Here is a 22,834-nt window from a genome sequence, read left to right as displayed (position 1 = left end):
AATGAGTTACTATGACTAAACGAACTAGGCAAAACAAAAGGATAGAAGGGTTTGAGTCACAAGACCATATCCGGATTACAACCCTGAAATAACCCGAACAACAGAAATGATAACAAAATAAACCACCAAGACTCCTCCCCGGCTAGATAAGAAAAGAGCATCTTTCTAATTACCAAGCTCGACATCTTAGCCACTGAGTTCCATATCAATATTACCAAGACTATTACAAATTTCAATATCATTAACTTCAGTCAGCAAGTTCTCAAGAGGATTCTCATACTCTATGTCACCACGCATCATCCCCACAAAGTGTGCATCATCGTGTGCAGGTAAAGGATTCTGTGTGATATTCTAGGTGTCACTGTCCTGGATCACAATTATGCCTTCTTGCATCATTCTTTCTATTTCCCTTTTCAAAGCACGACATTCTTCAATGCTATGCCCTTGGACATTAGAGTGGTACATGTACCGTAAAGTAGGATCAAAACCATTTACATATGGGTTCGGAGTATAGCTGAGGAGCAGCCCAATCAGGCCAGAATGTTTTAACTTTTCAAACAAGCTTGTGTAGGATTCTCCGATTGGCGTGAAACTATTTATTTGCCTTTGTTCCCCTATATGCCTCAGTTTTCTAGGGTTGTTGGATGCTTGAATATGTTATGAAGGCAAAAGTGCATTATGCGGTGTTGGCGCTCGCCATAAGGAGTGACCTAGTGGTTGGATAGATGACTGGACATTGTTCGGAGGATAATACTGGGGTGGATAATGTGGAGCTCGGGGATAGGTTTGGGATTGGGGTTGAGGCTGAGTATATTGGTGAGGTGGACCCGTTGGACCATGTCGTGATCCTGAGACAACCATGGCAACATCATCATGTTCCTTCTGACCCAGCAAGCTTTCTGTGTCGTTCTGAATTGCTTGTGTTGTGGATTTTAAAGCAGAATAGCTCATGATCTTGCTTGACTTTAGCCCATCTTCCACCATTTTTCCCATTTTACCACATCATTAAAAGGCTTACCCACAGCCGAGATCAAACGTCCAAAGTAAATAGGCTCTTGGGCTTGAAGAAAATACTCAACCATCTCGTCTTCTTCCATCGGTGGATTGACTCGGGCAACTTGCTCTCTCCATATGAGCCTGTATTCCCTAAAGCTTTCATTAGGCTTCCTTTCCATCTTGGTGAGGGACATGCGATCTGGGACAATTTCTATATTGTACTGAAAGTGTCGGGCAAAGGCCTGAACTATATCGTCCCAGGTGTAGCACCTGCTAGCGTCTTGGCGGGTGTACCACTCCAGAGCTGCCCCACTCAGACTCTAACTGAAATACGCAATCAATAATTTGTCCTTCGCACCGGCGCCTCTCATCTTACTGCAGTAGCCTCTCAAATGGGCCACGGAATCTCCATGTCCGTCATACAAATCAAACTTTGGCATCTTAAACCCAGTAGGTAGTTGGACATCAGGAAACAAGCACAAGTCTTTCTAAGACATGCTCATCTGGCTCCCTATCCCTTGCATGTTTTTTAAAGACTACTTTAAGATTCTCACCTTCCTGGATATCTCAACTTGCTTGAATGTCTTAGCAGGCTTTTCAGTTTCACCAAGAGGCTCAAAATAAGGAGCGTGAGAGTATGGATCCGAGACCTTGAAAGTTGGTTCTGGAGCATAGTGTTGGGCATCGGGGACTTTGAACACAGTCTCGCTAGAGGATCGAGGAAGAGTAGCTGGCGGAGGAGCTACAAAAACATGAGTGGTTAAAGGAGTGGGGTATGAGGTAATTTTCGTAGGTGGAGTATGAAAAGGTTGTGGGGAGATATCAGTAGCAATAGGAATCTGGATTGGTGACAGTGGCGGAATGATGACAAGGCTTTCAGTGTAGTTAGTGGGAAATAATGGTAGAGCACGCCCATTAATCTAGGCTTGGTATATTTCGGTCATCTGTCCTTTCAACCTTAGGACCTCTTCTTTCAACTCAGATTCTAATTCAATAATCTCTTTAGGCGTAACGTATCTTTCTTATTACATCATCATATACACGTGACATACGGGCCTAATAGGCCAACATGATCATTTATAAACTCAAAACATAGCCCGACAAGGCCTTACAATCTTTCACGTACCCGATATATGTCACAAGCATCTAAAAGTACATAAATGTCGGGACAGAGTCCCGCCATACCAAACAATACACGTCTAAATCATATTAACCAAACGAGCAACTCCGAAGCAAATGGAGTGCACCAACATCTTCCGCTGACTTGGAGGGCTCTCGACCTGTCTATCGGGACCTACAGGCATGAAACGCAGCGTTCCCAAGCAAAAGGGATGTCAGTACAAATAGTGTACCAAGTATGTAAGGCACATAAATAAATACATAAGAGACATGGAAGAAATATAGTGTAAATGACTCAACCTGTAAGTCTGAATAACTTTGTAAATCATGAAATAATTATAGTATCATGCATATGCGTATGAATGTCATGTCGTTCATAGGTACATGTTTCATAACATCATCAGCCTCTGAGGTCATCTCATCATATCATCTTGGCCACTGTGGGCAAAATCATCAACGTATACCAGCTGAACAGGTGGTGGTGCGTATATAACGCCATAACCTTTCCCATATCTCATATACATATATATACATAAATATATACGCGTATATAACGCCATCTAGTCACGGGACAATGTACATGAATGCAATGCATGAAAAGTATGTTAATAAAATCTTTCGGAATTATCATAAGACCATTTTGCCTTTGAGTAATATCATAAAGTAACCTCTTTTCAACTTTCGTATTTTTCTGAGACCCATGAACAGATGATAAAGTATTATGACATATGGAAATTCAAGAACATAGATATTTCTAATACTTCTATGAATAGAGTCATTCATGGAATTTGTGCATTTGCACGTTTCGCTTGTATCGTATGGATCATGTCAAAAGAAAAAAGGGATAGCCTTAACATATCTGAATCGATTTCCTTGACAATCCTTCTAACATACGCCAATCGCGACGAAACATGTAATGGTGAGATCAAAATAGGGAACAATCTGTATGATCTTTTTGAGAAAGATTCCACCGTACTCCCTTAGAATCGCAAATCCCACGTTGCTATAATATTAAATGGTTTTCGTATGAAACGTTTGAAGCAACTATGTTGCTATTATAGCTATTACCCTTACTGAAGCTTTCTTTTTTAATGTAGTAGATGAGAGCAATTTGTTGTAAATTTGTATGAATCAGTTACATTGTCAATTTGTATGAATCTCTCGTTAATGAATTAGAGAGATTCTTTTGTATGACTCATGTTACAAGGCCACATATTTTGCCTAATTGTGCCGACTATATTCTAGCCAAAAGGAGTCACCCTTAGGGCCTTAGTTGGCTGCCACGTTAGGGTAGTGTCCCCCATATTGTTTTTTAAGCTTTAATTGTTAAGTAATGCAATATCACCTTGCCCTTTTCCGGAAAAAATTGTACTCACCTTGTATAAAAATTTACTATTTCAATTATGTAAATGCATCTTAGCTAGGTTCCCACTAATGACTCAATGAGGTTTGTTCTTCTTCCGCATATCTATCTGCTAACATAAACTTTCATTTTAAGAGCTCACGAAACAAGAGAATATCTGTATATACTTCCTCGGTCCAAAATGGCAACAAATAGTACCGTTGTAGCCAAATCAATTTAATTCAAAGCAAGTGTTGCATTAGAAAATAAATAAGACTTTAATTTTTATCCAAATCCACGCTTGTTTCAATAGATCTATACATACATTTTTTTTAGAAGTACGTTTATCCACAATTTCTTACTTTGTTAATCTTTATCTAAAAATCCATAATTAACCAATCCACATAATTAAAAATTATCTCAAATTACTTAAAATACTACTTACTTCTAACACACTTTATACACCTTACTATTATGGCCATATGGTACCTTGTATGGTATTAGTTCATAAATACCGAATATTTTAGCTTAGGCCGTATTTTATCCCAAAATAAATCTCATTCCCAAAATTACGTCGATTAATCTTACGACGAAGCTTTAACGTACGATAATGCGGAATATAATATCTCATTTTTGGACTTTCATCACTTACTTATGGTGTACTTTCACGCATGAAAACGTGGGGTGTAACATCATTCCCCTCTTTGGAACATTCGCCCTCGAATGTTGACTGATGCACTTATCATTCTCATAACTCATAGTTCTTGCGAATACTTTAATTTTCTCCTTTCCATTTTGGCAAATGTTCTTTGAATAAATCCACAGGCCAAGGCATTTCCCCCTTTAAGCCTCTTTCTCACACCACGACTTGTAGTTGGAATCCTTCTAATCTCGTAAGTATTGCTACATTTGATCATGCAGCCTGTATAATTTTGACCTTGTAAGTGTGCCCAATCTCTAGGCTTCATATGTAGAGCTTGATAAGATGTCCCTTTGGGCATCTATGAGTGTACTGAAGTTCTTTGCTTGGTACTTTGTTGAATTCACGAATATTTATCTCATCGCATAGGTCCGTTTAGTCCTCCGTATGAATTTACTGTCATAACTCTTGCTTTAATTTATCATTGCTGAGGTCTGCTACCAAATCTCAGCTTACTCTCGTTGCTTATTCCATATGTATAAATTTAAGTCCTTTAATGTTTCATCATTACTGCTCATCTTTAGAATGACGGCCTAATCTCATCTCATACTTTGTGACTTTTGTCCATCCATTGTTGATTTACCTCCATATTGATCTACAATATACCACTGATAACTTGAAACTTATTATGTAATACTTTTCTCCTAGGGCTTACATTACATCAAGGAATATTCAAAGTAATTTTCCTGATCTACTTAGCGGCAATACTGTACTTCAATAACTATATTCCATAGCATCCCAAGGTGATTCTCTTACGTGGGTATTTTAATCCCATACAATTCATGAATCCCTTTTCTTTTAGTTTTATTTTTATTCGTAATAAGGCGATACCTACATCCAGAAAGAAGGTTGGAAAGAGAGATAGTTGTGAAAGAGCTGAGTGAGAGGAATTGGATTTTTGTATGATGCCTACGATAAGTAAATATGAGGTTTTTAGCAGATCATGAGTGTACTAAAAGGTGTAAGCTTCCTGATAAGAAGCCTTAGGGCAAGAATGTCTACCCATTTTTATGGTGAAAGACAATGAGAGATTAAGAAGATAAATACAAGTTTCAACAAGCAAAAGAAGCAAGATGAAGAAGGGTACGAGGCGCCCAGTTAATGAAGGTTAACAGCGTTTATAATTAAGGCAAGGGAACATAAGCATTATGAGTAAGATGTGATATATGGATGACAACGATAGATCAAAAGATGACAATATTACAAAACCTATAGTCAAATGAAGAAAGAGACGAAAGGTGATGGGCCTTAAGAAAACAAAATAGTATAGGCCATACAGTCACATCCTCATTTCGGGGAATAAGTTCGTGACTCTAACATGATTACCAGAAGGGAGAATTAAACCCTAGAATAATAGAAATCAGTATGGGCAAGTGAACAAGATAAACTAAACATGAATTAGGGAATGAGTAATTTGATAACGGTCAGCATCATGAGAATTTCATATTGCGTTCTGGTAATAATAGAATGGACAACAAAAGAATATTTATAGGAAATTCAGAGAATGGTCATTCAAGAAGACATTTCCCTAAAGCAAGCAAGGGGAGCAAAGTTAAGCTTAAGGGAATGTATATGCCAGTTACACTAAGTGTCACCATTGTGAGTAAGGAATTTTGTTATCCTTGGTACATAAGGATTACCGCAAGGCGAGTAAGGGCCATCGATGATGTAAAAGGATGCCAGAGATGAAAAGGCGAAACATATATAGGCAGGTCATCATAGCTCCAGCTCTTAGTACTCCCCTAAAGGGGGGAATATGGAATGATAAAGGAAGAATGGGATAAAAATGAGAAATGGATGAGATTGCACTTATCCAAATGCTACAGATATGCTACGATTCCAGAACATTATGCAAACGCGACGTCAAGGAGAAGAAGTAAGGGTTCCTGCCCAAGATGTTATTGATAATTAAGAAGCCAGTGCGAGACATAAGTTAAGACCAAGGAAATAACCCAAGAAACATTTCGTGGAATATTGACATGAGAATGGATCAACGAGTAGTTAGTATTTGATTCAGGAAGAGCCTAGTTATGGCTAGTCAAAAGGATACAGACAAGACAGTAGGTCGTGCAAGATAAAGATAGTAAAACCCAATATAGTGAATTTAGCCCCGCAGTTATGACATTGTAATACATGAGAAATATTCAAATAGGAGTTGGGGTAGTTAAAGGTACCATATAAGTGTTACGGAAATAAAAGATAGTTCCACTGGGAAGACAGTCAAAACTTCAGTTCAGAAGTAGTTGTACGAGCAGATGAATGTGGAGGTAAGTAACTAAGGATAATTACAAGTGATCACAAACATAAACAATTCTCTCGGGAATACGATATAATAAGCTCGCATCTTTACAAGAGTCAGATGATCCTCCCTAAGTACTACAGTGAAGGACTAGCTGAGAAAATAAGGAAGAAGGCTTCAATCTAAGCACAGTGACCTAAAGAGGAAATGGTCTTGTAACAACAATTTTACAACAACATTGTACGTCCTCCATAAGAAAGAGGAATCTACCGTGGTTAATGAACTGGAAGTAAAAATTAAAAGAAATATTCGAAGATCATATGAGTTGTATGAAAATTCCAACATGCGTGGGAGCTAAGATAAGCTAAGTATGCATGCAACAAGGGGGAAGAAAGATCAGGAAAGGTAATAGCTTACGTTAAAAAAAATCTGAGAAGGAACGAAAGGAATTATTTGATCAATGATCCTGAGTTGGTGACGTTATGAACGCACTTAAGAGTTTGGATTTTTATACATGCAGCATATATGTTGACAATCATACAGCCATAAAAGATTCCGGTATAAGTTAAAAGAAAGAATTCAGCCAAGGTCATAAACAAAGGAATAAATTGTTAAAAGATTATATCATAGATATTCCATAGCGTCCATGGAGGGGTAAAGTAATAACTAATATCATGAGCCGCAGATTGGAAAATAACTTAAGCCAGCATAAAAGTCGATCAGAAGAAGAATGAAACTAAAGAATTACATCAACAAAGTAAATCAGGAATCTGATTATTGGACCTAGAAGTTATAAGAATCATGATTGAAAACATAGTAGAATCACTCTTAATATTAGAGGTGCAAGAGAGATAGCACAACAACTATGTTCTATAAGGGCTCTACGATAAAGCCAGTTAGAAGGGTACTAGTCTCATAAGAAGTCGGTATAAAACTCCCACGGGATTGTGTATGCACCAAAGGTGCAAGTATTATAATAGAGCTTCAAGTTATGGACGTGAATTACACCTAGGTGGAAGGGAGGTCATGAGAGAGATAGAAGAATCGATGCGAGATTTTAAGGTAAGTAAGGTAAAGGTGAACAACGTACGAGATACTCAAAGGCAGAAGATCATAAATAGTCCATACTTCGGATAAAAGGGCCAGAAGCACGAGGATTCAATATCCAAGAATGATAGTGGCATCGTCAGTGGCATATCTTCTAGTCAATGATTTCTAGGTATCGAGAGGTCTAGTTCAGAAAGTAAAGAAGAGTTAGAGACGATGTGATGTCTCGCTTGATGTTCTAAAATAATACAAGGAAATTCAAGCAAGTTGAAGGAAGATTACGAGTAGTATAAATATATATGTATAGGTCGCGAGCTAAAGTATGGTAAAGCGACAATGTTTTACGAAGACAGGAATACGGATAAGAAAGGGCAGTGAGAAGATGACGATAATGGATTAGGCCTCAGGATTAGGCCCATGAAAACAAGGGAGCTAATGGCTTCTCTATGTTATAGTAAGCTCAGTATAGCCTGAATGGACTCAAAGGAGTTACTCTTCATAAGTAGCATTTAGAAGAGATGGAATGTTGCCCAAATCGTAGAATAAGGGTGTAATTGTGATTGATAAAGGATGACGTTTGGGCCTTCGATGGGCCACGATGGGCACCTCGTACCTTACTCAACCGAGTACCAACGTAACGTACCTTTCTTATTATATCATCATATACACGTGACATACGGGTCTAATAGGCCAACATGATCATTTATAAACTCAAAACATAGGCCGACAAGGTCGTACAATCTTTCACGTACATGACATATGTCTACAAGCCTCTAAAAGTACATAAATATCATAAAGGTCGGGACAGAGTCCCGCCATACCAAACAACACACGTCTAAATCATATTAACTAAACGAGAAACTCCGAAGCAAATGGAGCGTACCAACATCTTCCGCTGAGCTGATAACCTACTTGGAGGGCTCTCGACCTGTCTATCGGGACCTGCGGGCATGAAACGTAGCATCCCCAGGCAAAAGAGACGTCAGTACGAATAGTGTACCGAGTGTGTAAGGCACATAAATAAATACATAAGAGACATGGAAGAAATATAGAGTACATGACTCAACCTGTAAGTTTGAATAACTTTGTAAATCATGAAATAATTATAGTGTCATGCATATGTGTATGAATGTCATGTCATAGATAGGTACATGTTTCATAATATCATCAGCCTCTGAGGGTATCCCATCATATCATCTTGGCCACTGTGGGAAAAATCATCAACGTATACCAGCTGATCAGGTGGTGGTGCGTATATAACGCCATAATGTTTTTCATATCCCATATACATACATATATACGCTTATATAACGTCATCTAGTCACGTGTCAATGTACATGAATGCAATGCATGAAAAGTATGTTAATAAAATCTTTCGGAATTGTCATAAGACCATTTTGCCTTTGAGTAATATCATAGAGTAACCTCTTTTCAACTTTCGTATTTTTCTGAGACCCATGAACAGATGATAAAATATTATGACATATGGAAATTCAAGAACATAGATATTTCTAATACTTCTATGAATAGAGTCATTCATGGAATTTGTGCATTTGTACGTTTCGTTCGTATCGTATGGATCATGCCAAAAGAAAGAAGGGATAACCTTAACATACCTGAATCGATTCTCTTGACAATCCTTCTAACACACGCCAATCGTGACAAAACACGTAATGATGAGATCGAAATAGGGAACAATCTGTATGATCTTTTTGAGAAAGATTCCACCGGACTCCCTTAGAATCGCAAATCCCACATTGCTATAATATTAAATGGTTTTCGTATGAAACGTTTGAAGCAAATATGTTGCTATTATAGCTATTACCCTTACTGAAGCTTTCTTTCTTAATGTAGTAGACGAGAGCAATTTGTTGTAAATTTGTATGAATCAGTTGCATTGCCAATTTGTATGAATCTCTCATTAATGAATTAGAGAGATTCTTTTGTATGACTCATGTTACAAGGCCACATATTTTGCCTAATTGTGCCACCTATATTCTAGCCAAAAGGAGTCACCCTTAGGGGCTTAGTTGGCTGCCACGTTAGGGTAGTGTCCCCCATATTGTTTTTTTTAAGATTTAATTGTTAAATAATGCCATATCACCTTGCCCTTTTTCGGAAAAAATTGTACTCACCTTGCATAAAATTTACTATTTCAATTATGTAAATGCGTCTTAGCTGATTCCCACTAATGACTCAATGAGGTTTGTTCTTCTTCCGCATATCCATGTGCTAACATAAACTTTCATTTTAAGAGCTCAAGAAACAAGAGAATATCTGTATATATTTCCTCGGTCCAAAATGGCAACAAATAGTACCGTTGTAGCCAAATCAATTTAATTCAAAGCAAGTGTTGCATTAGAAAATAAAGACTTTAATTTTTATCCTAATCCATGCTTGTTTCAATAGATCTATATATACATTTTTTTAGAAGTACGTTTATCCACAATCTCTTACTTTGTTATTCTTTATCTAAAAATCCATAATTAATTACTTCTAACACACTTTATACACCTTACTATTATGGCCATGTAGTACCTTGTATGGTATTAGTCTATAAATATCGGGTATTTTAGCTTAAGCCTTATTTTATCCCAAAATAAATCTCATTCCCGAAATTACGTCGATTAATCTTACGACGAAGCTTTAACGTACGAAAATGCGGAATATAATATCTCATTTTCGGACTTTCATCACTTTACTTATGGTGTACTTTCACGCATGAAAACGTGGGGTGTAACACTAACCACCCTTCTGCTCAATGAAGATAACAAAAAGGAACAAAATAAGATCATCACGTTAGCGTTAGGGCATTTATCACATAGAAATATCACATTGTGTGCAATGCACCTAGGAATAATTAACGGTTCTAGAATGACTTCGTGGGTCACAAGGTCATTTGGCATCATCCCATTTTTTTATTTCAGTCTCTCTTTTCTTTCTTTTCTAGCACTTCTTGGCTTGCTCATTTTTTTTCCACTTTTTTCTTTCTAATTATCACTAATTTCTTTCCTTTCATTTCTCACATCCCACAACTTCATCCTTCTTCTTTTTTTCTTTCTTTTTCTTTTTCTTTTAATTTTAAAAATGATTCGATCGAACCCTATGTAGGTTGTCTACGTATCATGTCCCACATGAATCAGGTCAAGCGTAGTTCTGGAAAAGTAATGGACAAAATAAACTAAAAACAAAAATCTTTTTGATTTTTCATTTATAACTTTTTTCGGTGTTTTCAAATACAAAACAGGAAATACGATAACGAGAGACTCGACAAACTCAACTATACTACGACAAACTCTGACACCAACTAAAAGAATCAGTACTACTGGACATGACTATAAAGTACAAAAAATATTAAAAAAATAGACTCAAAACATAGAAAATCTCCTTAAGCAACTCTTGGATGCAACGGTCCTAACTAAGAGGGTCCTTGGGCGTCTGTCATGCTCGATCTCTGATAAATGGATCCATACTTGAATGGGAAAAAATAAAATCAAGCAGAGTTAGAGACTTAAAACACTATGTGAGGCAAATACACTTCCTATTGGACACAGGCGAGACATGATTGAGCCTATTTTTGTAAAATGGACTACGTGGCCAAAAAGTGGCTAGAAATGCAAACTCAACAAAGGTGACCTCTAAGACATGGAAAAATTACTTTGCAGAAATGACTCATTTGTAGAAATGGTCTATGTGGCCAAAAAAATGGCTAAGCTTGCAGATTCAACAGAATGGACCTTAAATAGAGAGGACACCTTGTTGTGAACTTAGGACTCTAATACATGGGTCATTGAACCACTTTTGCGAAAATGACCCCATTTTGCAAGAACGACCGATGTGGCCAAAAGCGGCTAGACATGCAAATTTGACAAGGACATGCCTTAAAGTAAAGAGACACCTAATTGTGAATTCAAGACTCCAAACACAATTAAATAAGTCACTTTGCAAAAATAGCCCTATTTTGCAAAACGACTGATGTGGACAAAAGTGGCTAGACATGCAAGATTAGGCTACGACCCTCGAAGCCAAGAACTTAAGACTCACTAGGAAGACCAGACCATATGTGGGCTGCCTACGTATCCCGCCCCGAAAGACAAGAATCGGGTATGCGTAGTTCGGGAAGGTTGGATACGGGTGAGAATTAAAAAGCAACTGATTTGGAGAAAAATATATATTTTTTGTCTTCTTTTTCTTTTTTTTTCTTTTTTTGAAAAAAATGATTGGAAAGTGCAAAAACTTTTTGAATTTTTCATTTTCATTTTTTGGTCTTTTTCTTCAAAAATAAATAACCAAATAAAAAATTATGAAAGAAGAAAAAAGAAAGAAAGTCAGAGAAACACTTAAAAAAATTTCTAGAAAACCCTAGAGATCCGACAGCTACAGTGCCAAATAGTAACGTGAACAGTGCCATAATAGTGACTACAAAGCACTGTTCATCACCACAAAACTGGCGACCTGAGCTGATATGGTCGCGATGGCCGGCGACCAGCATCTGTGCCAGCTGGTATGCCTTCTTCAAGCATGGCACAAGCAAACACAACTACAAACATCAATCCTCAACCTCTAGATTACTCAAAAATCTTGAAACCCATTACTTTAAACACACCAACTATGACAGCTGTTGCAACAACAATCCAACCCATTCAGATGCGACGAGTTACTTTCTTGAATGGCCAACCAATTGTGAAATTCACAGAAGCAGAAGTTCAGAGGATGAATGTTATCGAAGGTCTTCAATACGCAGTGGTCGAAAAATTATATTATGGATCTCCGGAGATTCATGAGCTTCGTCGAATTATTCCGATTCAATGTGGAATTAAAGGTGAGTGCAATATTGGATTTCTTAGAGATCGTCATGTGTTAATTCGATTAACTCTATGGCAAGACTTCCTCGATTTCATGTCGAAGAGTACGTATTATATCAAAGCTAAAGATGGATACGAATATCAATTGTGTACTCTTATTTATGATCCAAAGTTTAAGGTGGGTGAAGAAACTCCGATGGCGATGGCATGGATCTCCTTTCCTGGACTACTGCCTACCTTTTATGTTAAGGAAACTCTGTTTTCTTTGGCTACAGCTGTGGGAAGACCATTGTGTCTTGACGCGGCTATAATAAATAAAACAAGACCGAGTTGCGCGAGGGTAAAGGTTCTTGTAGATTTATTGGCTGAGTTACCAAAGAAAATCCGAATGGACATCGATGAAGAAATTTATGGAGGAATAAGGACAGAGTGGGTCAAAGTCCAATACGACATGTTGCCGAAGTATTGCAAGGAATGTAAGCTTCAAGGCCACAATGAAATCGAATGTTGGCGATTGCATCCCGTGTTAAGTGAAAAATGAGGCAGTGTGGTAAAGGATGTTGTTGCTGAATCGAGGAACTGGGCTGCTGCAGCAGAAGAACAGGGAAACAAAATAACACATGATTCTCCTTTGATGTTCCTCACGAGTTGAAAAATTGTCGGCAATGTAGGTGAACAATGGGAAGAGGTCAGAGACAATCGTGAGAAGATAAATGCACAACTGGCAGTGACCCATGCTAAAACTGGAACTGAAATTGTTCCAGTTACAACTGAAACTTTGGAGAATCAGCAGGTACAGGTTAAAAATAAATTTGTTGTTCTAGAGGTACAAGAGGAGGAGACGCAAGGAGATAAGCAATTGGCTTTGGTAGGAACTAGTATTTACAATTGCAGCTCGATTCAATCTCCTTCTGCAGCTAGGAATGATACTCCAAAATCACCTATCAGACTAAATCCAAAGGCTGATGCTTTTAATCCTAATGACAAAAGGACTAGGAGTGATTCTTAATTACAAAAGGAGTCTACTACTCATTGGGTGAACAAGACATTTGCAACTGGTAACTTAGTGACTACTAATCGATTTTGTCAGGAAATGCCCTCACAAAATGTTGATACAACTAACTCAGTTGATGAACCAATGGAAAAAAGAGAGGTTGCAGCTAAGTGGAGGGAATTTATGGACTGCTCAAATAGAAGAGTACCCTGAGGAAGGTGAAACTCCAGATGCAATGGAAGCAGACGATGAATATACTGAGGAGGATGCGGAAAAAGCATAACACAATGTTAATGGGAAGGCCAAGGAGTCTACTGGTATAAAGCCAAATCAGAGTGGTGAAGCGGCCATCATGTTGCAGAACACTTTTCCTTCTCCTAATTTAAATCCTAAAAGTGTAATGAAGGACACAATAAAAGAGGCAAACAAAGACTGGAGCACTAACAATTCATCTCTGAAAATTGCTGATGCATCTGAACCAGATGCACCAATTCCTTCAGCTGGAGAACAGAATGGTATTACCATTGATACTGGAGTAAAAGGTGATAATAAAGGAATTTCAGCTGGGCAAGATACATATCAGCAGGGTGAGACCACTCCCAAGGAATACATCAGTGGAACCAAAAGTAACAGGAAAATGCAGAACACTGAACAAGCAGAAAATCCTACACCCTCAGCTGAACAGATGAATGCAATTAATCAAGGTGGGATTAAGTTTACTGCAACAGTGCTAACAAATGAAGTAGTTCAACTGAACAATGAAGCAATTATCAATGCAGGTGATGAACACTATATTGTATTGCTAAAACAAAGTGCTGCTAAATCAGAGGAGTTGCAGAATGTAAATCTGGGAAAAAACAAGTCAGCCAAAGGTAGAGTCAACATTCAAGCAAAGGAAGTTCCAGCTGACCAAATGAATACAGTGGCACTCTAAAAAAACACTAAGAATTAGGCTGTGCAATTCGAGGACCACAATGTATGTGAGGGTAACAGGGAAAATAAAGGAAAAGATCTAGATGAGAAGTCAACTGCACAAAACTTCATAAATGTAGCTAGACAAGGTGATTTATCACCAAGGCAAGTTGACAAAGGGAGATCGAATGATAAGGGCAGGAAGAAGCAGCAGAAATATAGCACATATATGCAGCGTACTGGTGTTCAAACGCGAAGAACAATGACTAAATCCAATCTCTTACCATGAATGCACTCATCTGGAACATAAGGTCAGTAAAAACAAAGAAGGCATTTCAAAGGACAATCACAATGCATGGACAACACCATTTTGAATTTATTAGATTAATAGAGCCAAAGCAGCATGCTAGGAAGCTGGACAAATATAGGAGGAAAATTGGATTCTCACAAGCATTTGGTAATATTACCAACAAGATCTGGGCATTTGTTGGAGAAGTTTATGACGTTGACATATTGATGGATATGGAGCAGCAGTTAACTTTAAAGTTACATCATGTTCACACACAAAAAGCCTTTATCCTTACATTGGTATATGCAAAATGTGATGCGATAGAAAGGATCGAACTATGGGACTCAATGTATGCACTTGCAAATGATTTGTCTTTACCTTGGATGGTTGGAGGAAACTCTAATGTTATATGGGATGAAGAGGAGAAATTTGGAGGCTTACCAGTCCATATGAATGAAATCGTTGACTTTAGACACTGTGTAAACACTTGTAACCTATATGATATAGGTTTCAAGGGAAGTATATATACATGGTGGAATGGACGAGCGGAAGGGGACTGTATTTTCAAGCGACTGGACAGATGTTTAACGAATGTTGAATTTCAGATTTCTTTTCCACGTTTGGAGATTACACACCTACCAAAAATTGGATCTGACCATAGCCCTTTATTATTGGCAGCTTCTACTAACAATGCTCCAGTCAAAAAACCCTTTAAATTCCTAAACGTTTGGACAAAACATGAATCTTTTCCTGATGTGGTCAAGGAAAACTGCACTGCCGACTTCAGCAAGTCCATTCTATCTCTTTAACTACAAAATGAAGAAGTTGAAGAAAGCTTTATCAACTTGGAGTAAGGCTACATATGGGGACATTTTCCAAAAGATTGTAAACCTTGAAGAAGTTGTCATTGTTCATGAAGCTCAATTTGAAATTAACCCAACACAACAGAATCGACAAAGGCTCCAACAAGTTGAAGCAGAACTGATAAGATATTTAGCGTTAGAAGAAGAGTTCTGAAAACAAAAGGCAGGGATGGCTTGGTTCAAACACGGGGATATGAATACTAAATTTTTCCACGCTCACGTGAATGGTAGGAGGAGGCATTTGCAATTGAACAGGATCCAAAATGATGCAGGTGACTAGATCAAAAATGTCCCAGAAATTGCAGAAGAAGCTGTCAAAAATTTCAGCAATCAATTTCACGAAGGCAGTGTTCCGGATACTTTCGGAATTATTGACAATGTACCTCATATGGTTAGTAATGAACAGAACATGGGCTTACTAACAACACCTACGAGAGAAGAAGTGAAACATGCTGTTTTTGGCTTAAATAGTGAGAGTGTTGGAGGTCCGGATGGCCTCACTGGGTGTTTCTTTCATAAATGCTGAGATATAATTGGCGAAGACATTTTTCAAATGGTTAGTGCATTTTTCTGTGGCCACGAACTACCAAGGTTTGTGACACACACGAATCTGGTGCTATTACCAAAAAGGAAGGAGGTGAACACATTTTCAGATATGCGACCAATAAGCTTGAGCAATTTTGTTAACAAGATTTTCTCAAGAGTTATTCATAAAAGGTTAGTTGGTCTTCTACCAAATCTCATCTTAGACGAGCAATCTGGTTTTGTAAAGGGCAGAAGCATTATTGAGAATGTGTTACTAACTCAAGAGATTATTACTGATATTAGACTGAGAACTAAAGTAGGACCAAACGTGGTCATTAAATTAGACATGACAAAAACCTATGATCGACTATCTTGGTTATTTTTGACAAATGTAGTGAGGAAAATGTGTTTCGATGAAAGGTTCATATCTCTAATTTTTGGTATAATCTCTAACAATTGGTACTCGGTACTGATAAATGGATAGCCGTATGGTTTTTTTAAATCGACAAGGGGAGTAAAGCAAGGAGATCCACTATCGCCTACTTTATTTATCTTAGCGGCTGAAGCAATGTCGAGAGGGTTAAATGTGCTACATCATAATCTATACTTTTATGGATTTGGAATGCCGAAATGGAGTCCAAAAATAAATCACCTTACATATGCAGATGATACCATAATATTCTCCTCCTCTTGTGAAATATCTGTACTATTGATTATGGATGTTTTGGCTGCTTACGAAAAGCATCGGGACAGCTTATTAACAAACAGAAATCTACTGTTTACTTACACCACAATGCTCCTGCAGAAGTGGTTAACAAAGTTCAGAGGATCACAGGCATAACACGACAAGAATTCCCTTTTACATATCTTGGATGCCCAGTTTTTTACACTAGGAGGAAAATAGAATTTTATGAAGGGCTTATCACCAAGACCATGAACAAAATGCAATCTTGGAAGGGGAAGTTGTTATCCATTGGTGGAAGGGCTACATTGATTTCATATGTACTACAATCCATGCCAATTCATCTATTATCGGCAGTTAATCCACCGGCTAGTGTCATCAATAAATTGCATAAATTGTTTACGCAATTTTTTTGGAGCAATATAGTTGGAGGTAGAAGTAGGCACTGGGCGTCATGGGACACTTTGTGTCTTCCATGTGAAGAAGGTAGAGTGGGATTTAGATCTCTCCATGATATGGCCAAAGCTCTATTTTGTAAACTACTGTGGAAGTTCAGAACGATACCAAGTTTGTGGAGCTCATTCATGAGCCAAAAATACTGCAAAAAGCTTAACCAGATCATTGTACCGTGGAGGAAAGGATCTCAGGTATGGAAGAGGATGATAGAATGTCGACACATTATTGAACACTAAATAGGATGGCACACAAAAATGAAGTCATCACTTTTTTGGCATGAAAATTGGACTGGGCTTGGAGCCTTGTATTTCCTCATGAATCCAGATTTTGCAATTGATGAGTCAATAAATAATGTATATGAGGTGACAATAGAGGACTCAAGAGATGTTGATAAACTATTGCAAACTCTGCCAGAGGAGTATGTGGTTCACATTGTGGAAAATATAAAGCCACCAGCAATGTGAGCTACACTAGATAAACCTTTTTGGAGATTGGAAAATAGAGGAAACTTCTCTGTCAGTACTGCTTGGAACTATTTGAGGAGGAGGAATGATCAAAAGGTTGCTTACAAAAATATATGGGTGAAAGGAATGCCTTTTAAGATTTCCTTCTTCTTATGGAAGGTCCGGAAAGGTAAATTACCACTAGACGACCTCATGAAAAGGCTAGGCTACTGCACGCCTTCAAGATGCTGGTGTTGCGATCAACCAAACGAGGAAACTCTGTCCCACCTGTTCTTCACATCACAAGCTGCAAGAAAGGTATGGTCATATTTTTTAATGAGGGCAGGAATTAACATGGAAGGGTTGTATCTGCATCGAGCAATAGTTAAATGTTGGACTGTTAAAGTTGTCCCAAGGTTGGAACCAATTTTACAAGCCGTACCAGCTGTGATAATTTGGGAGTTGTGGAAAAGAAGAAACAGCTCCAAACATGGCGAAGCTATATCAGTCAACAGAGTTATCTATCAAGCATCATCAGTGTTACAATCAATTATTCAAGTTACAAAACCTACGATGTTGAACGTCCCTCACAAATGGACTGAACTATTGCGAAGAATGGAAAATCATACTCCAGATCTGAAGTTCACAAAAGTGCTTTGGGAATTTCTAGCCTCGGGGTGGATCAAAGTAAATACATATGGAGCGTCGAAGGGTAACCCAGGAAGAAGTTCAATTGGATTTGTCTTGAGGGACGAGGAAGGAGATGTAATGTATGCTAGAGGAAAGGAAATCCATGAAACTACAAACAACGAGGCAGAAGCTTGGGCTATATTGGAGGGGTTGTCCTACTGTGTTCATCAGCAGTACACACAAGTCCTTATACAAACAGATTCAAAGCTACTGAAAAATGTTTTAGATGGACTGTGGATAGCTCCTTGGAATGTGACTGAAATTGTGGAGGAAATAAATGTGTTAAGGCACAGATGCACTGTTACATTCACACACATACTGAGAGAAGGTAATCGTTTAGCAGATTACCTAGCTAATTATGCTTTGGACTTTGGAAACATTGAAGTTGTTGGATATACAGAACTGGAGATTTTTGGTAAGAAGATACTCAATAGTGACAAAATGTAGTGTCCATACTTGAGAGTGAAGCTTAAAAGGAACTGAACAGATGATAAAGAAAAAAAAGAGAAGAGGAATAGCAGGGTACTATGTCAGCATAAGAGAGGAGTTCATATTTCACTGGTTCAAACAGATATATAGGAGGCTGGGCAGGAAAATTGGAAGTGCAAAGCTACTGTGTATCATCGAGCAGTTCAGGCGCAAATATTTAGACATAAAAATGTTTCTTATATGTGGAGGTGATGCAATTTTTGCAGCTGGGAGCCAGGCAGTGAGATATGCAGCTAATCATAGTATTGCAGATCATTAGTTCCAAATCCTTTGGGAAGAGGACAAGATGATCAGTTTTTATTCTAACTGTTTGTTCTTTTTTGCAGAGAAAATTATTGTACTCCTGCATTCCTATTTGATACACATTCAAAGGGTGGTATTATCACTCGTTGCTCATTCTGTTGAAGGAGTAACAATAGGTGGCACAAGCATGGACGCTAGGATATCACTACCTAGAGTTCAAATTGACACGATTCACATGGACATTTGGATTTCAAATAAGGGAAATCTGGGTGCATTTGGTAATAAAGCACTAGTACATCTGGCCACTACTCCATCTCAAGAATGGTTCAAACCAATGGTTAATATAGAGGGCTGCTTCAGACTATACAATCATGTATTACTGTAGGGCATATGCAGGCAACATCTGCCCAGACAAAACGATATTGTAATCATGCACTACCATATGCCAAACTTCCAATTGGTGGTTTTAGTGCTATGTACTAAATCCAATGGGAGGAAAGCTGTGGAAGGAACAAGTTTTGATGCTGGATATACTTTGGAAAAGGCTATATCGGTACGAAACTATGGGGACCTTTGGCATGATTCTTTTCATGCTCAAGGTTACGATTTCTCAAGAAACGTAATCCAACTTGCAATAATGTGGAATTTTCAAGATTCGACTGAAAAGCAAAGCCACAAGATACATACACTGCCCAGTTTATCTTTTGCGAGGCAGCAATGCTCAGCTTGAAATATGGAAGAATTGAACTGCCCAAATTTGATTTACAAAATATGTCCTGAATATGAGAGATGCAGTAGAGATAGATGGAGAGCTATATTGAGAATAAATCAAGAGCAAGCTCAAATGTTGTGGCAATGGAATGGTAGAAGAGCCATACGTGACTGGAACCATTGTGGACTCTTGGACTCAATGGCAGTACCCAGGATAGCTTATGGGCATTATTGTCATGGAATTTTGGACATAATTGCTACAATCTGGGCTAAAGTATCAATACAATATGTTAGTATGTTAATTCTGCAAGTAATTTATACAGAAACTACAACAGGACCAGGAAAGGAAATACGCAAAAATGGAAGCAGAAATATGTTGCTAACACAGTGCTCAACAGTGCACCTTCGTGGCCTTTTGTGCAATCATTATGGAGAATTGGAATGCAATGGCTAGTTTTTAATAATAGTAAAAGTCTTAGATTTCATCATGTACTATCATTGGGGAGTTTTACACGAACCTTTGATAATAGAATCTATGTACGCATCAAAGTTTATTTCTTTCAATTTGTAAGACCACCCAACGATGTCTTGTTTTGTTGTTTTCCTTATTTTTATTAATAAAATAACTACTAGGTATGCCTAGTAGTATAATTTTTAAAAAAAAAACTGGGCCCTACTTGCTTTTTTTTTTAAACTTCACCCTCTTTTTTTTATTTACCCTCAACCATCATTGGTCCGCCAAATGATCCCTTTACCCTTGAATAATGCAACATGTAGCACATAGGATGCATTAGAATAGTCTTTTATTTTTTTGGGGACACTTGTCCTACACGGACCCAACTCCTGTGTTGAGTCCCCAAAGTCAAATGCACGTGATGCAAACAAACTTTCCTACTAGGGATCCTGAATGAGGCGATGTTATTCTAGGTTTAAACCTGGGGGTGTGTTCTAGACATGGCTTACCCAAGGGGACAGCTCGAGCCGAGATGGGGACAATGTACTGGGAGCACAAAAGTCTGTCCGGCCTAGTTGCTGACCCAACCTCATTCTATTTGGTATGACTTCTAACAAAAAAGTGGGCCACGTGTATGTGTGCACCATATTTTTAGATTACTCAGAAGGGAGGAGTAAGAAGACAGTTTAATACAGTCCAAATAATATCAAAGTGGTAAATAAGCGGCAATTAACACATTAGGTCCACAAACACAGTAATATAAACAAACAATAAAGTCAAGCATAGATCATATTAACAAGTTCGAATTCTGAACCATGAACCAGAGATTCTGGGTTTTTGTCCCCAACAGAGTCGCCAGAGCTGTCACACCTCATTTTTATCCGAAAGGGATCGGGAGTTTTTCCAATTAAAGTGACAATAATCGAAATAGAATTTTTTATTAGATTTAGAGTCGCCACTTAGGATAATTTATGGTGTTCCAAGTCACTGGTTTATTTTAAATCCCAAATCGAGAAAATTAACTCTATTTATGGTCTGCGAATACAGAAGATCGGGTAAGGAATTCTGTTATCCGGGAGAAGATGTTAGGCATTTCCGAGTTTTGCGGTTTTAGCATGGTCGCTTTAATCATACCTAGCTTAATCAATTTGTCTAATTACATGTGTTTAGAACCTATGTGCATTTTACCTCTTTTAATTAAGAAATTATCCTAAAACGTTTCACGCGTACGTGTACTCTTTTCATTTGGCGCTTGAAGAATCATGTCACGCATACGTGTACATAATTCACAATACTTAATTATTTAAGAAAAACTTGGTCAAATTTGTGCGAACGCATACCTTGATTTATTTTGAAAAAAATTGTAATTATGTCACGCGAACGTGTACACAATTACGATGATAGATTAAACAGCGCCTAAAGCATTTCCTATGAATATTCATTTTAAAAACGTACTTGTGTCGCGCAAACGTGTACGCAATTAATAGTATTTTATTACTATTAAGATTGTTTCTCCCAAAGTTGCGCGAACGCATACTTCGGCCTTAATTTTGGAACCCATAATTATGCCACGCAAATGTCAAAAATATCCGAAAGATTGACTACCCAAGTGTGATCGGCCTAAAATATATTCGTAGCGATTCAACCCAAAAGCAAGAATAAGCAGTAACAAAATTATCTTGAGTCTAAATTCTTTTTAATTTTAGTCTAAAAGACCACTGCCTTCTTAATTCCATTAACAATTAATTTCTAAGCCTATTTTCTCAATTCAGCTAATAGTTTACTGATTTGAAATAAGAACAAATCCACATACTCATTTCCAATCTTTGAAGAGAATTTCAAACAAACCCAACATAATATTGCAATCAGATTCTCATTCAATATACTAATTCCAGATGTCTAATTATATAAGCACACGAATGGAAAGAACTTCAACAAAATTTTCATTCAAATCCCAAACACACAAGGAAGAATATTGAAAATAAATTAGGAACAAGGTTTAGAAATGGACCTCAAACAGAGTTGACGAACTCCGAAGCGAAACCGTGGACGAGTTGATCTCACCGAACCGAGCTAGGACTCACCTCAACAGCATTACAGTCAAATTCCATATTTGGGAATCACAGTCCAAATCGAAAAGAAGAAACGCAATCTATATTTTTTGGTTTGGATTTACTGGAATTTTAAGAAGACAAAGTGTTGGATTTATGAAATATCAACGTGCGTTAAACAAAGAATTAGAAGAATTCAACGTGAGCGAAACATCTTCCATTTCCTTTTAAGAACATATTTTAAAATTTGTGAGCTCAAAGTTATGAACAATATGCACAAATTTATCAATCATCGCAGCTTAGTTAGGTCCTTCTCTTCAAGTGATGTGTCGTTGCTTGTTGCTCTCTTTATTTGTTAAGGATTTTGGAAATACAGTGGGTAATGGAACTGAAAAATAGGGATTTATTTACTAGATTTTAATTTGGGGAAGATAACTCATTTTTGGGAGTGTTTCAATTTCGGAAATTGGTTAGGCAGAGGTCTGTGTCGCTGGTGTTTTGGGAGTTGCGGCTAGAATGTTGAAGAGAGGTGGGGTGCGGCTGGGTTCTTTAGAATTAGGAAGTATGGCTGGTTTTTCCTCTCAAAATCAGAGTGAGAACCATGGAAATTTTTTCAGGAGGTTGGCAGCCGTTCTTCAGTCTTAGCTCTAGGGTTGGGGGGTTATAATTAGATTTTTATATGGCATGGGGGAAAGATCTTGACCATAGAATCGAATGAATAAATGGATAAGATTTAGAATGGGAGATGGGTCAGATGGGTTATAGATCTTGGGTTTATTGGGCT

The 22,834-nt window shown here is 37.8% G+C and overlaps 1 long non-coding RNA gene across 1 annotated transcript; it reads right to left on the bottom strand.

The window, feature by feature from the left end:
* Window positions 1-8,119: 8,119 nt before the first annotated feature.
* LOC142181698 (uncharacterized) lies at window positions 8,120-22,759 on the bottom strand. The gene is made up of 2 exons (XR_012710615.1): window positions 22,011-22,759; window positions 8,120-8,385 (listed from the first exon to the last, which is right to left on the bottom strand). It is a non-coding gene; the product is annotated as an uncharacterized LOC142181698 (long non-coding RNA).
* Between the last annotated feature and the right edge of the window lie 75 nt (window positions 22,760-22,834).

This window comes from Nicotiana tabacum, chromosome 1 (assembly GCF_000715075.1).
Source record: "Nicotiana tabacum cultivar K326 chromosome 1, ASM71507v2, whole genome shotgun sequence".
NCBI lineage: Eukaryota > Viridiplantae > Streptophyta > Magnoliopsida > Solanales > Solanaceae > Nicotiana > Nicotiana tabacum.
This window is presented reverse-complemented; position numbering and strand designations above follow the sequence as displayed.